We start from the raw sequence: 15,000 nt of genomic DNA on the forward strand, positions 1-15,000 counted from the left end.
GGTGATTGCAACACTGTTTTTTGCAGGGAATGTGGGCACAATTTAGTGGGAAAAGACTTCTCCATGTGTAATAATAATAATAATAATAATAATAATAATAATAATAATAATAATATGATAATAAATTTGTATTGATATGACACTGAAAACATACATTGGGTTTGATGAGGGGGACTTAACACTAAAACTAAGGTTAATCTTGAGAAAGGCTAGCACTGTTAGTGGCTCGCACCATGGTGTGTGTGTTTGTGCCTGTGTATGTGTGTGTGCATTTACGTGGCAATGGAAAATCATTTGCAGTTAATATTGATATTACTAAATGCTAGTTTCTCATTCTGGCTTTGTGAATTAGTTTCCTTCTGTCATATATGCCTTCACATATCTTCAGCTCTCATGCAGAATGGTTCCCTTGGTCTATCACATGAAGAGGTTTTGAAAAAATGGGAAATTAAATTTCTGGGTTGCATAGATGTGCCCTTTAATTCCCACTAAGGCATGGGGCAGGTAGTCAGACAAGCTTGCATCACTGATAGGGTGCCCCCACAGGGCTTCACAGTTTGGTCAGTTTGTTAAGTCAGCAGGAGACAGTAATGATGATAAAAAAAAAAAAGTAAGTAAATAAATAAATAAAATATAAAAAAATATTTCTAAGTTATAGGGAATAATAATATCTTTACTTTATTTCTTGCCAAATTTTGAGAAAACTATTTTCATTAAATTTTTCCTCCTCTAGAAAATTTTAAATTCATCAATTATCTTGTTCAGCAAACTTAAATTGAAATATTAAAAAGAGAAAGAGGGGCCACTATTTTATATTTCATCTGATGTAAGTAAATTTACTTTACATCTGTTTATATGTAATTTATACATCTAGAGGAACATATTTTGTGTGAACTTGGGTGTAGCATTGGAGCTGCCACTGTTTCTTGGAGGAATGACAGAGAAGATCACAGACAACATGGGGTAAGACATTTCCAGGCATGGTCACATTATACTACCATTTTTCATTGTGGATGTTTTGCAGTCTAGTGTGGGTGAATTTTAACATTAATGTGGTACGGTTATGATAAGGACAGTCCTCCCATTTTTTGCAGATTATTTGTGTTGACTATAAATCACTTTCTTGAGACTTCCTGTTGGGAAAAGTAAAAATAATCTCTTCTTTGGAAAAAAGTGCCATGAATGTAGGATTTTTTTATTGGTGTGTAAGTGGGAATGGCCTGACGAGCTGTGGTGCTCACCCCCCCCCACACACACACACACACTAGGTAGAATAGAGGCTAAGGTAAACAAAGTCTCATTCAATGAGTTTTAGAATATCTGGCTCCTGGATTAGGATGAGAAAACAGTAATGTCACCCGTCATCCATACGTTATGTTATTGAATGAAATCTTTTACTGTCACTTTATACATTGTGTTAAGTAGGAATATATATATATATATATATATATATATATATATATATATATATATATATATATATATATATATATATATATATATACATATAATTAAGATCTGATGGTTAGTGCTGTCAAACAATGGTGCACTATGTCTGTGAGACATACATCACATGGGTAGGCATCAGCTGGTTGTAGGATTGAAATTTTGTAGGCATAAATTTACATGCTTATGTGCCCCATAGAGAAGATTGGTGGAGGCCTGTTTACATCATTGGATTTATAACAGCATGTGGTGGTGACGGTGGTGGTTGTGACAAATGATACTTGAGGTTTCAAAGGTTACCGAGCACCAGCACTACTCTTGGTTAAGTATTCTGTTGCATTGAGGGTTAAGGTTAATTATCAACTTTGGTAGGTAAGATTGCTTTTTGTGTGTTTTCCCAATTCCATACAGTGTGCTGGATAAAGAACAATCAAAAATTGTTTTTGAGAATTGGAGGACAGTCATCCCCTTCAATCTCAAGTGTAGTATAGCCAAGTCTTAACATATTTGAGTTCAGCATTTACAGATTTGATAATTTACAGATTAGCACCAGGATAGAAATGTTTGTGGATTAAATTTATTATGAGTTGCCACCAATTTAAATCTTGTATGCAGTGTGGCTTGCCATGCCACATGCACACTTCATTCCTTTCACTGTCTGGTTCTATTGTCTATTTAGCATATTTGTACATTTCCTTCTGCTAGCCTATTGTGTACGTTTCTCAACAGTGCCCAATAGTCCCACTCCCTCACTTGTGCTGTGAACTTGTTCATATCAAAATACTGTCATCATATTTTCACTATGGTCCCTTGGAGGCCTTCCAAGATACCTGGTGATGATACTCCTTAGTGTGCAAAGAAGGTGCTGACTTTGTGAAAATTCATAGTGGATAGTGTATTAGTAAAGCAAGTGTTTTGTTTGTGAAAATTTATAGTAGATAGTGTATTAGCAAAGCAAGTGTTTGTTTTCCACAGTAATGACAATATAGAGTAGAGTTTGTGGTGGTGATGGTGTGGTGTTAAATTGCTTCTGCTATTGAAATTGTTTCTTGGAACACTCCTTACTCTTGTTTTACATACAATAGGGTAATAGTAATTTGTCAGTATGACTCCATATAAATGTTGATAATATGTATAACCTGTTCATATCAAACTTGGTGGTAGGACTTTTACTTTCTCACACACAGTATGCTTTGTTGCTCTGTTATCTTTGTTTTGTTGCTCAATTTTTATCTGAACATATTCCATTTACAAGACAGTGATTGAGATTTTTTGATATAATTCCACAGAGATGTTGATAATGCACAAGATATATAAAATGGAAGATATTTTGGTGCTCACTTTTCACACTGGTCTAGTGCACATGTGCAGTGGTGCCCTTCAAGAGCAAATTTGCACAAAGATGGAGACAACACATCACAATATTCATTATAATTTTATTTTCTGTTATTAAATATAAAAGAAAAAAAATTGTAAATACACTAAAACCTTCTTAACCTGTACATTGTCGTGCTTTGTCAGGTTGCATTTTCTCTCATATTTTTTTTTATTTACCCCTTAAAATGAGAAAAACAGATATATATATATATATATATATATATATATATATATATATATATATATATATATATATATATATAATACTATCCCCTTGTGATGAATGGAAATGTAGCTACCATACAATTTTGCTTCTAGGATTTTTTCCCTTCTCAGAGCTCATGATATCAGACTAGGGATGAGAAATTTAAATTTATATTTTTTAAAGGTTTTATTCTCTCCTTTACATACGCTTTCCACAACTTTATAATGTGTGTAATAAATAGGTACTTCTTTACATTGCAAATACTTATAAATAAAGAATAATTGTACATTCAACAAAATAGCTGGATGTACATCTGGCAATAGCTCATGTCTCAAGGCTTTGGTTACTACACCCACAGTTCTTGAAGAAATTAATGTGCTATGAATTTTACGACTTTAAGTTTTTCTTTCAGATTATTCTGAAGTCTTGTTTCCTATTTCTTATGCCTTTTTGATTATAGACTTGAGTAATAACTTCCTAGGAGAAAAAAATTTTACATTTTTATGTAGTGATTTTTGGGGAAACACAGCAGCTTACCCTATGTAGCCAAATCCATGCAACAATGAGAGTGCACCAAAACATTTATAACAAAAAAAAATCTCTATCCAATACCATAGCTTTTGATTTATTTTTATGCTTTGATATTATGTGCATGTTGATGTGTGCATTGAAAACAACAGATTAACCCCAAAATATGTTTAAGTTCTTAGAGAAGTATTCAGTCCATAACTCCGAGTCCAAAAGATAGGTGTGTGTGTGTGTGTGTGTGTGTGTGTGTGTGTGTGTGTGTGTATATATATATATATTATATATATATATATATATATATATATATATATATATATATATATATATATATATATATATATATATATATATATATATATATATATATAATACTATCCCTTTGTGATGAATGGAAGTGTAGCTACCATACAATTTTGCTTCTAGGTGAAAACATTCACTCCTTTTTTGTCAAAAGATTTTATTGTTAGTGACAAGTCTTGTACATGCAAATAAATTTGGAGGCTGTAACATGCCTCAAAGAGGAAGTCATATATATACATACTAAACACTGTATGGGTTAAAATGTTGGCACTCTGGATGTTAGAATTCCACATTACTTGTATTTGGCAAGCCCAAAAAAATGTTGAATTAAAATTACAAAGGTGATATCTGCAAAATTTTTGTAAGCTGGCACTATGCTGACTAAACTTAAGTCAGTCCAGACCAAGCTCAGTATACTGTATTTGATGCTCATAAGACACCTTTTATCCAAAAAAAAGTCTCAGGAAATGAGCCTGTGTCCTATGAGGCCAAGGCTCAGTGTTGAAGCAGTGGTTGGTGGTAAGTCTATGGCAACAGAGGCTCTAAAATCAAACACCAGACATCTTCGCACCTGTAAACAAAGTGATGATTGGTACTACACCACAAAACAACTCTTTCTTTCAAGATAACAATATTATAATAGGTCATACTTACCAGTAATTAACAGAATGACACCATTCAGGAAGAATTTGCCAAAGTGACCATGCACCATGCATTTCATGTACTAAAACAAACGTGCAGTTGGTTACGCGCCGAACCTAGTGACACGGGCAAGCTTCACTGCATTCTTTATAGTGTGATGCCGTTACTCCTTGAGGTAAGACACACTTTCATACAATTAAAATTGCACCTATCTTTTAACATTCTTATGAACAAACTTTATTAGCTCTGTAGTCTCTCACAGTCACTGCTGACGCCATATACCAGGTACATGTTTACATCTTACAACAGGATTGGTACGTTGGCTACTAGCAAATATTAAAGTTTTTTAATGCAAAATATTGGGACCAAATAATGATCTAAATGCATGTGAGAGTCTTCAAATGTCAGGTGAAATCCTTCACTTCATATTCAGAGCTGAAATCTGCTCATCTATCTTTTTTTTTTTTCGCACTTCAGTGTCTGCCAAAACTTATGAATCCATGCATCTTATGAGCCATCAAATATGGTAATTCACACATGATGTTAAGATAGGATGCTAGTTCAGGTTCAGGTTGAAGGTGAGTAGGTTTATCTTTTGCATTGCCACTGGCCTGATGTAGTCTTGTTTATGATTTATTTTTGCAGTCTGATCTGCTCTTTTGTTTCAAATATCACTTAATTGGCCCTGTACTTTTCTCCAAAAACTGTTTAGTATTTATTTTGTTTCAGTGTTACTGTTGTCCAAGAGCTCACCAATAATCCGATCTTCATTTTCTCTATATGGTCTTCGTAATTTATCCACTTGTCTCCTCTGGTCCTTATCTTTTCCCTTATCCTTGTTATCAGTCCATTCCCTTTTTGTTTGAGCCAAGCTGCTTCAACTATGGGAAGATCTTGGGAGACAAGCAGATAAATTACAGACTACAGAAAATTATAAAATTTTTAGTATCTAAGCTCTTTTTTTTACAACAGTAACATTGAAATAAAATATTATACAGTTTTTGAAGAAAATAGGAAAAATAAAAGGAATTTCAAGTGCTATTTGAGAGAAATGAGAGCAGATCGCACTGCATGAAGAAACTGTAAGGAAACCTGCATCAGGGAGATGCCATTGCAAAAGCCAAATCTAACCTTCATTCAGAACCTCCTTAGCATCATGTCCTAAGAGCAAGATGCAAGGGAAAACTTGTGGAAGGAAGGTGATGAAATTGAAGATACTGAATCTGCACAAGGGGGTTTACAATGGTTTTTAGTGATATTTCACCTAAGTCTGAATTTCCATAAGTCAGGAAAGGCTAAGCCTCTCTAATGCAAACTTCTGGAGGTTTTACTGTACATGTACAGAAATTTCATTTATTTATTTATTTTATTTCTGCAACACTATAGAGAGATCAGGAGTGTTTTTTAAGGGGGGCGCAAGATTGTTGGGGGATGCATCAATTGTTTGTGAATTTTCAACACTTGTGGATGTCTGTGTTAACTCTTGTGAAAGTTGAGGGCTGGTTTTATGGATTACTTGAAGGGAGCCAAGGGAAAATATCTGTGAAGGTTTAAGAAATGTGGATTTTATATCTCATGTTCAGTTATAGAGTTTCAGATGTTTTCTCAATTTGTTTTACTGTTTTGGCATTTCATTCTTATATGCAGACTTTCATTTGTATATCAATACAAATGCACAATGAAGCCCGAGCACACATGGACAACTGCATGTTCCTGTTCATCCAGTTTTAATATTGTCTGAGATTTGATATACAAATACCACACTTAGTATTGCCTTATAGGCTCTAGGTGTTGCAGTACTTTTTTTTTTTTTTAGCAAATTTGTTTTGGACATATCTGATTTACACCCTGCTGGCTTCTTTTAATGCAAAGTTAGATATTTCAAAGAGAGAAGAGACCAATCAGTGAACACAAATGCCTGACTGAGGAGTCACAGTGGAAAATAGATTGACAGATATTGAACAAAAGGTATTGCTAGTGGCTGAAATTACTGAGCATGGCTCAAATAATTATTTTCTAATTTTGTATTTGTATGCTTTCTTCCTTTAAAAGTTAAGCAGCTTTGAGCATTATGGTTGATTGAAAATTGGATAATCGGGGTTCTCCTTGGGTCAGTTTTCTGGCCATGCTGATCAAACTAACTGTGCTGTGTGTCTCTTAACTTTGCAAGTCAGACTAACTGCTATGCATGTCTCTTGACCATGCAAGTGACAGTAACTGCTGTGCAGTAGTATCTTGGCCATGCAGGTCACACTAATCTCAGTACAGCAATCTTCACTATGTAAGTCAAACTGACTGATGTTTCCTGAGCCCTTCAAGTCTAACAGCTTTGAGTTAGGGTTTTGGCTATATAAGTCATACTAACTGTTATGCATCAGTATCTTGGATGTTAAAGTCAAAATAGCTGCCATGTATCAATCTCTACCATGCATGTCAAACTAACTGCTGTAGTTCTGTCTCTTGGCCATGTAGGTCAAAGTAACTGCCACACATTAATCTCTTGGCTGGGCAAGTCAAACTAACTACCTTGTATCAGTCTCTTAGCCATGCAAGACAAAAACTGCTGTGTCTATCTCTTTGCCCTGCAAATCAAACTGTTCAACATGTCAATCTTTTTGTACTGGAAGTTTGATTAATTGCTCTGTGTCAGCTTCTTGGTACTGTAGGTCATATTAATTGAGGCAGTTGGTATCTGCTGAATTGATAGTGGATGCTGACTGTTTTGAAGTAGGACAATATACGCTCTTACAGTTCTCTTTGAGATGCACTTTCTAAAATCCCCCTTGTGACACATCTTGATATAATGCACCTATATGCTACAAAACAATTTAAGTGTTTATACTAACAGTATCCATGTGATTTGGTGATATACACACTAAAGAATAGTTACTGTAACCTAACACTTGCAGCACATGTTTTCATATTTATTTATAGTCTTTTGCTGCTGCATGTTTAGTTTGAAACATTTTTTCATTGCTTTCCACTTGGACTAATGTTTTGTTTGGTAGATCCCCCAAAAAACTGAGCAAGTATTATTTGTCATAGAGGGATATTTTGATAGCTGAAACTATGCCAAGACAAAAGGACTGGCCAATATCAAAGTAACTTCTCCAAAACACCTAAAAAAATCTGGGCTGATTTGAGGCTGGGGATTTGAGTTTGTAGTGCTGTTGTAAAATTTTGGTCTATACTTTTTTGTGGTTGATTGTATGAACATATGAGTATCATGAAAGAAGAACCAAGGTGTGAATGGATGTGTTGTATATCCTAAAGAAGAAAGCAGCAGTTAAAGGGGACATCTGGTATAATGAGTTTTTGCCATTCTATTTATGTATTTTACATAAAATTTTGCACAGTGGTAGGCCACAGTATTTATGATACTCCCATGACTTCATTTTTTATTTTCTAAAACAAAAAAATCAAGACTCCTTTTCAAAATCCTAAATAAAAAAAATTGTATTTTTCCATATGATATTGTGCCACATGTGTAGGTACACTGTTTATCTTTAACTGAGTGTTTGAAATTTTGATTATTGTTGAATTTGAGAAAAATATTTCTTCCAACTTTCAACTTCTGGTAAATTTTGACTTCATGAAGTTTTTTTTTTTCCATGTATACAGTGGAACCTTGGTTACTGAACATCTCCCTTTTTGAACAACTTGGTTTTTGAACAAAAATTTTAACTCATTATTGCTTTGGTTGCTGTACCACAATTTGATTTTTGAACAAAGCTGCTTGATTTCAAATACTACAAGATATAGCAAAGCTGCCATTTATTACTAATTTATAGTTCCTATAAATATTGCCTTCATTTTTATATATTTGGAGGAGAGACACAGAAAATAAGACAGTAATTCAATCTTTGAAATAAGGTAAATGAGATTCTGTTGAAGAACCTCGATGTAAACAAACAAGATTTGGCAGTCAGGGATAATCCTGAGCCTCCTGTGGCTCTATGATCCACAATGCCATCATTGGCACTCAGGGATAATCCTGAGCCTCCTGTGGCTCTATGATCCACAATGCCATCATTGGCACTCAGGGATAATCCTGAGCCTCCTGTGGCTCTATGATCCACAATGCCATCATTACTGCACAACTGTATTTTTCTGATAGTTTTTCCTAGCAGCAAGATGTCACCTTCATTTTGGCAGTGAGTGGGTTTGCTCCTCTTTGTGTCACTGTAAGGCTTCCCTCACTTGATTGGTGACAAAGAGAATGTCTGCATGGTCTAAACAATACCTTTTGATGAGTTCTCTGTCACTAAGTTCATTCAATACATCCTTTCTGGATAAAAAAAAAAATTCTAAGCTGGAGATGTTGTGGAGCGGCCATCTTAGCAGTGGAAGCATTGGTCATTACCTGCTAAGACATGGTGGATGGGTGTCTGAGAATGGATTAATCTATTTTGCATTGATTCCTATGGGGAAAATAGTTTTGTTTTTTTAACATTTCGGATTTCAACCGCATTCAGGAATTAATTGAGTTCAAAACTAAGGTTACACTGTGTAATGATTCATTTAAAATTATAAATATATACGTTTGTAGATTTTATTCCATTCTAATAATTCTGAAGGTTTGAAAATCAGCCGCTGAATCTGGCAGTTTTTTCAGGGATTCCAACCATCCAGTTGCTGTGTGTCAGTAAGAGGCAGCAGTCACAAAATGGTCATGAAAAAGCAAAAAAGGTTACGTTGTAATCATATTTTTTCCTGTAGTACTCCTTTTGAAGCCATAGATTTTTGTGTTGAGATTGACAGTGGAGGACTTTCTAAGATCTGTCATAATATGGCACCACTGTATTATGCTACTGGCTTGAAGAATTACCTGGACTTTCCTGCATTCAGACAAGAACTCATAAAAATATTAGCATACAGAACTGAGAAGTTGTGAGATCACTATAGCTGTTGTATATCCTTGAAAACCAAGCTGTAATTTTCAATATGGAAGTTTTTTCAGATTTAAAGGAAAATACCCCAAAATTATTTGTTAGAAGAAAATATCCCAAAATGATTTCTGCCTGGCTTTTTGAAATATGTAACACATTTAAATTTTAGAAATACAATATAACCCCAGCTATCCAGTATTTAACTATCCAGAATTCTCAAGCAGCCAGAATTTTTCAAGGGAAAATAAATAAGATAATATTTAAAAATCACAGATATTTGAAATTGGCGCTAGGCAAGCAATGTGAGTAAAATGTCTTGCTTTCCTGCCACTGGCAGTGGTGTGAGTACTCCATACCACTTGCATAAACAACAAGTTTGTTAGTTGAGTGTTTCTGCCAGATATTCATACAGTTTTCTTAATCATCTGCCATGCCGAAGGTCCCAGCCAAACATTAACGTAAACATCATTTGCGTCAGAGCAAACACCAACATTGTTGGTGTCGGAGCCTATACTTTTTATAGGCCTATGCTTGTGAAAGAAGACCCTGATAGCCCCTTATCTCCATCCAATTATTGATTGGTGTTAAGGAATTAGTATAACAACACATATACTGTAGTAATATGGAACATTAATGTGTACCCTGAAAATTTATGTAACATTGTCAACATATGGATAATACGTTACATAACACAGTACCTGCTTCGGTGCACTCTACAAGGAATATACATATATAAGTACAGTCGTTTTATTTTATGTTGTTTTTTCTTTTTCTTTCATTTATATGTCATACTTACAAGTACTAATGTACAGTATTTTACTTTTTTTTTTTTTTTTTTTTTTTTTACTGAAAATAGAATATTGATAAGAGTGACCCTCAACCAACTGGAAAATCCAGGTGTCTGGAACACACTATCTCCCATGAGAGCTGGATAGCTGGAGTTATACTGTATACTCATTTTTAGTATGCCAGTATGTCTTTTGCCATAAAGTTCATGAAATGTACATTAGGCAATTGAAGCCAGGGCACTCCTCACCTGGAGATGAATTTTGAACCATTATTGTTTACTTTTGAGATGTGCCTTCACATTCACTGTTCCATTTGCATCTGTCCCCTGATCTTCATTGCCTATGGTGTATTGAAGGTAGATATTGCAACCAACTAGCCTCATTTTTGGAAGCTGGCTTGTGTATAGTGGGTTGGCAGCAGAAACAAGCTCATCTCAATCCCAGGATGTCTTCTGCCCTGAATTTCAAGTGACAAAATTTATGGAATTTTGTTTTTAGGCTTTTTTTGATAAATAGACATGTTGACATATTTAAAGCAGGAAAATTTCTAAGATATTACTGCAAATTTAAACATTCTTAAAGGCAGATTAGACTCCTTTTGGGTTTGGATCTTGCATCTAATGAATTTGCATCTAACTTTATTATTGGATCTTTACTCTTTTTCATATCTAACATGGGACTTTCTTATTAATAAACTGATCCTGGGTGCTTGGTTGAAATCTGCTGCCACTGAGCTGAGTGGCCGAGTGCGTCCAACTTCCCTCTACTCTCACCTACCTAAACCAAGAGCTGAATGAAACCTATGGAAAGAATGTTAATGAAAGAAGACAATCTATTCCAGTTTCTAAATAAACACTGTGAGCATAGGGAGGCTGTGGCTAATCTAGATGAAAATGAAGGACAAGAGATTGTGAATGATGGTGATCAGGATATAGATAGTATTCTTGGTGACATTCCTGATTATTTTGCTTGATTTGCTGGGAAGAAAAACATTGTACATGTAAGGATAAAAACAGAAATACTTGGACTTATCTCAAGAGGCAGCAAAGAGTGAGAAGAGGGAGAACAGTGGAGGAGTTGAGAGAGTGGACCTACTGTGTTCTTTCTTTCTTTCTGCCTGGAATACAACCTTTTGTCTTATCCATGCACATAATTTCATCACTCACATATGATTTATCCACATTATCGCTTATCTATTTTATTTTTTTTATCAATATGTTTGATTTTAAGTTCATACCAATGCCATGTGTTATGAGTTAAAATAGGGCTTTGGTCCAATTTTTTCATTCATCTTTTTCCCCCATAGGTTTATGTATTGACATCTATCAAGTATTTTTTGGTACCTATTACTTGTAGGATGTGAGATCTTGCCATATGTATTTTTTAACTCTGATGTGTTGCAAAGTGTTGAAGAATCTGGCTTGGTTTTCAGGAAAATGCAATAACTGATTATCTCATACATTTTTTGGACTAAGTTTACTCACTATATCAGTTGTGTTCTGATAATTTGATGTAAGTCTTCTTGCACGATGTAGGAAATTAAAGGTAATCAGGGACTCTTTTCAGCCTAATGGTGCAGCGACCTGTGAGACATCTGATGGAAGCCTCTGGATAGAAGTCTCCCATTGGATAGAGGTAAATTTGCTATAGAAATTTTGAATGCAGAAATGGAAGCTGTCAAAATTCTAGATTATACTGTATGTTTTCATACTAGAAGCAATGCATGGATGATTGATCAAAAATATAATGATCACTATAGTTTTGTTGGATTTGAATGAGAAAAGATATTGATGTTACACTGACCATGTTTTAAAACTGATCAATTTTTTTAAGTTTCTTTTATTTAAAAAAAATGTCTGACAAATGTTTAAAAATTTCACTTATTGTTACTTTAATTAGCACTGTTATCCTTATGACTTATTGTTACTTTAATTATCACTGTTATTCTTATGACTGTGTAGGTCTTTTACCTCACATGCAGTAGTATGATTATAGTATCCATTTGTTGTCTTAAGAGTTTTATATGTATGATAGGATTTTGTAATAGATAGGAAACTTCAAAATTACATGTATTATGTATTCATTAGATAACATTCTGCAGGGATTCTGCTTAATTGTAATCTTTCCTGAATTTCAGTTGAATGACTCATTCTCTGCCAATTGAATAGACAATTATATAACATTTTTGCTTGCTATGATTGTGGTTACTCATGTGTAGGTCCTAATGTATGGGACTTTAGTATCATGTATTCGAGTTTCTGAAGAATGATTTTTACAGTCATTGTAACCTTATATATATATATATATATATATATATATATATATATATATATATATATATATATATATATATATATATATATATATATATAATTTATTTATTTATTTATTTTAAGGAAATATATTTCAAACTACTTGGTAAATGGGAAAAGTATTTGAAGAGAATTTGATCTTCAAAGTTTGTTGTAGAGTGCAAGTTAGTTGGCAAGTTGTCATGTTCTCAATATCTTATCCTTTGCTTGCCAGGATATGTGCACAGTACATGTCAGTAAATGCTGCAAGTGCATTTTTTTTCTTGTTTCTTTCATAAAAGAAAATTCATAAAAAAATGTTAAAGCTCAAAGTAATTTAGTTGTGGTGATAATACTGAAGAAAGATGAGTGTTGAATGTTCATTTCTATGATGGTGTGAAGCTTTGAATTGCATTCTTGGGCAGCTGGAGTACCATGTTAGGTAATTTCTTCTGTGTTAGAATTTAAATGTATGTTTGGAGGTCTTTGATGTTTTATGTTGGACAAGCTGTTTTTCCAGATCAGGAAATTGTGGATAATAAGTAATTTTTGGGAATATTCTGTGTGTTTGTATAATACATTCTTCACTGAAAGAAACCCTATAACAGAATGAGTAATACCTTTGTTGTCAGTTTATGTTGCTGGTAAACATGGAATATGCCTTTCTAAGTGATGACAACTGTGTTCAAAGTAGCTATAATGATACTGAGCCAAAAGATAGTTTTAACTCATCCATTTATTTTTTGTAAGAATGTATTAGGTTTGAGAGTGAGGTGAGGGAGCCAGGTTCAGCTGGTGTGGGTGAAGTGAGAACAGGGTGAAGGATGGATGTAGTGGGGATTTTGGAGTGAATGAAAAGGGAGGAATAGAAGATAATTAATGCTGACCAGCTCTATTATTTTATTTTGATGAATTGTGTGCAGGTCATATAAAGCAATAAAACTGAAGGAAAGTGATTCTAAATAGATAAGTTAGGCAAATTGTATAGATTTGGGAAAAAAATATATGTACTAGAGATTAAGGACTGGGCATGAAAATTTAAGGGTTCAGCATAATGCTTTAAATAGTTACAGAATTAGGGAGGAGAAATAAGAACAAGATTAAGATAGCCAACCAGAAGAGGCACCAAAAAGTAACTTCAGGTATAGAGAATAAAGAGTAAAGAATCATTTACCCTGTTCAAGGCATCTGATGGAGAATTAGTCCTGGGTAAGGGATGAGTGAAAATCTAAACTATTTTTAACTGTTTTCACTCAGGAAGGTATGCAAGTAATACTGGAGAACAATCAGATTTTCAGAGGAGAGAATAATGATATATATTTCCATAATCAATGAGATAGTAGAACAGGAGAAAGGTGGGCACTGAACAAACAGGAGAAAGGTAGCACTGAACAAAGTTAGAATCACCAGGACCAGATGAAATACTTCTCAGTATTAAAAGAATGCAGGGACATTATTATTAAGTTAATTGTTATCTTTTAGAAATTGTTAGGTTTGCAGAGGTGCCATTAATGAAGAGATGAGTAAATGTAGTTCCCATTTTTTAAGGTAGGAGATAGTGTTATTGTCTGGTCAACCTGACTTTAATTATAGGTCTATAATTGCAAGGAAAAGTCATGCTTCACAAATCTCTTGGGTTTTTATAGTTGTCTATGTGGTAGCAGCCAATGGGGAACTTTATGACATAATATTCCTGAACTTGAGTAAGGCATTTGGTTGGAACATTAAGGTGTTCCATCAAAGGCTCCTGAACAAAGTAATAGTGCTTGGGATGGATGTTAAAAGTTATGGCCTGGTCACCAATGTCTTGAAGGTTTCCTTAGTTTTTAAGATTCTTATTGTTAGGTGAAATTGCTTAATCCTTTTATCATTGAAAGTACTTGGAGTACATTATTTCCATTTTCATGTTTTTTTTAAAAACATGTTTCATGTTTGTGTGAGTCATTCTGTGTTACCTGATGGTAAGCATCTTGGGTAAGACTTTCAATGCTTTTTGGACTTCATTATAAATTAATTCTCATCAGCATTTTTCTGTAGAACCATTTGCTTATTAGTGTATACTAAGTAAAGGTAAGTTAGAGTGGAGGTAATCAAACAAATTTCTGAATTTGCAGGATACAAGTAAGAAAATTAACAATAAATATCATTTTGGCTTAGGCTGATATAATTAACTTCAAAAAATGTTGTTAGCTTATAGCCCACCACCACCAGCACCAGCACCACCACCACTACCCAACTTCTGACTCATCTCTTTGGTGACCACCACACAGTACCAGTGTTGTGCTGAATCCCTCACAACATAACACTGATATGGAGGTTGCAGCAGTGATTAATATGACTCATGTTTGGCTGAGATGGTTTTGGAAGTATTGTGTGGTGGACACAGGAGAGCAGCTCATAATATCTTCCATTTCTGATCTAAAATGAATACACTTATAATAATGAGTTGTCTTGGGAATGAAGATACTCATTGTGAAATTTTTCATACTTGAGTTATTAAACTTTTAATCATCTTACCTTTGTGATGAAAGGAA

The 15,000-nt window shown here is 34.1% G+C and overlaps 1 protein-coding gene across 6 annotated transcripts in view; it reads left to right on the top strand.

Annotated features, from left to right (window-relative positions):
- Window positions 1–15,000, top strand: part of LOC135092151 (zinc finger protein 493-like) — a 36,126-nt gene that overhangs the window by 1,704 nt on the left and 19,422 nt on the right. For 4 of the 6 annotated variants that reach the window (XM_063990410.1, XM_063990409.1, XM_063990413.1 and 1 more), the window contains one exon: window positions 11,742–11,810. The exons of the other annotated variants lie outside the window; for them this stretch is intronic. The gene's annotated coding sequence lies outside the window, so the exon portion shown is untranslated. The remainder of the gene's footprint in view (window positions 1–11,741; window positions 11,811–15,000) is intronic. 6 annotated transcript variants of the gene reach the window in all.

Source organism: Scylla paramamosain, chromosome 39, assembly GCF_035594125.1.
Source record: "Scylla paramamosain isolate STU-SP2022 chromosome 39, ASM3559412v1, whole genome shotgun sequence".
NCBI classification, from domain to species: domain Eukaryota; kingdom Metazoa; phylum Arthropoda; class Malacostraca; order Decapoda; family Portunidae; genus Scylla; species Scylla paramamosain.